The 2,052-nt window shown below is 37.7% G+C and overlaps 1 long non-coding RNA gene across 1 annotated transcript; it reads right to left on the reverse strand.

The window, feature by feature from the left end:
* Nucleotides 1-1,180: 1,180 nt before the first annotated feature.
* On the reverse strand, nucleotides 1,181-1,844 carry LOC124328698. Its single transcript, XR_006916432.1, has 3 exons — nucleotides 1,629-1,844; nucleotides 1,343-1,561; nucleotides 1,181-1,268 (listed from the first exon to the last, which is right to left on the reverse strand). It is a non-coding gene; the product is annotated as an uncharacterized LOC124328698 (long non-coding RNA).
* Between the last annotated feature and the right edge of the window lie 208 nt (nucleotides 1,845-2,052).

Here is a 2,052-nt window from a genome sequence, read left to right on the forward strand (position 1 = left end):
AATCGCCATCTAGCGGCCAAGATTCGAAGCTTTTAGGTGGCGTTTTTTACAGACGATCTAGTTTTCTTTTGCACAATGCGGCATTGTGTTCATTTGAATTGGAATTGATGTGTCCACTTATAACTCTTCTTCACTCGTCTCATCAGACGTTTCATTGCTGCTGTTGTATAGGGTCTTCATCTTTAGCAGAAAATTCCTTAGTCCTTACAATAGTGAGAAGATTACCCCAATGAGGGGTCATCTTCGATGCTAACCTCAAGATGGATAAACATGTGAGTGACCTCTGCCTTCATGGTTTTTATCACATACGTCGCATCGCTCTCATCCGCAAGTATCTTGATCATGACAACACTGCCCACCTTATCTCGGCATTTGTACTATCTCTCCTTGACAATGACAACTCTTTTATCGTTGACCTCACTGAAAAGCAACTTGAAGGCTGCAGTCATTCCAGAATGCAGCTGTTCGACTAATCAATCGATCATCGAGAATAGAGCACATCAAACCGCAATTGAAAGCACTTTACTGGCTTCCAGTCCACTCCCGCATAGATTTTAAAATCGCTACATAAGCTTACCACTGTGTGCACGGCCTAGCTCTCTCCCATCTGGCTGAACTGGTCAGTCTTCACGAACCTAAGCGCTCTGGCCTTCGGTCTGAGACCGACATGCTGAAGCTTGTCGTCCCTCCAGCAAGAAAGGAGCGATAGGTTGAACGAGCCTTCTCCTGTTGTGCTCCTAGAATTTGTAACGCCCTCCCCCTCTCTCTTCGCTCTCTCCCCACTCTTTCTTCCTTTCGAGCCAAACTCAAAACTTTTATGGTCAAAATTGTTTTTCCCTAGATATTGTATCATCCACTTATTGTGAGCTTAATAAGGGAGACTTTGACCATGCAATGAAAAAGGTGCCTTAAAAATATATATTACTATTATTATTATTATTAATAAACAAATGAAATATAAAAAGAACAAGATAAAGATTTAGAATAAATTATACTTAATTTTTCATCAACACATTAGATTTATGCTGTTCAGGGAAATATATCTAAGGCACTATTGAAGCCTCATTTTTAACAAAAATGGTAATATAGCGAAGTATACTACTACGTAAACACAAAGTTCACTAAAATATTGAAATGAGTAAAAAGTTCTTACTATGAAGAGCCGAACAAAAAAAAATCCATTTCATCATCTTCATCACTAAGGTTCTGTGCATGTGGTCCGACATCATCAAGGGTTTCTTCCATGTCACGACTCAGCAAACAATTACCTAAATTGCAAATTAAAGCCATTAGCTACATCAATTACAGTCAAATCTATGTAGATGTAACAAGTAATGCTAACCCAGAGAAAGAGGGAGTGAGGGTCTGTTTTATAACAATGAAAGATCATGACCGCTGTCTTTTCCACTTTCCTCTGTCGATAGTTTCCTCTTCAATCTTGAAATTCTACCTACAGGTTTACTAATGCCTGCTTTCATTAGTTGTGGGTCGTAATCACTTTCTGCAAAGTCTGTATGCTGAAAAGCACGTGGAAAATCTTTCCGTGCTTTTGAGTAAGATTCTACAAGTAAATCATACATAAGTTTTTTGGGAGTAATACATTAAATACTGATGAAATAATTTGTTACCGTAATCCCTTCTCTAAGTAGATGGATATGTTAATGTTACCCAAGTATCGTCTTGGACATGCCTCATTTTGAAAGGGGTTATTGTTGTTTTGTTTCCAGGGGGTAACTACAAAACAGTTGACCTTCTTCAATACTTAGCCAGAAATCATGCAGGCACGATTGCTGTCTGTAGAATATCTTGAAATTGCAAATCAAAGATCACGAATTCACCACTCTTGATAAAAACTTTCATTAAAATTTCGGTTCCACACATTAAACTAGCATATGTAATACTTATATCTTCATAACAAACATCATTTGCGTATTGCATTTTTAAGAAAAAATCACTTTATTTCTCACTTCCCACTGACAATTTATGGATTGAGTTTGACTTCATCAAATTTTAAAAATAATGCTGATTGAGCAGTCTGCTCTATGCTGTATC

Source organism: Daphnia pulicaria, chromosome 1 (genome assembly GCF_021234035.1).
Source record: "Daphnia pulicaria isolate SC F1-1A chromosome 1, SC_F0-13Bv2, whole genome shotgun sequence".
Classification (NCBI taxonomy): domain Eukaryota; kingdom Metazoa; phylum Arthropoda; class Branchiopoda; order Diplostraca; family Daphniidae; genus Daphnia; species Daphnia pulicaria.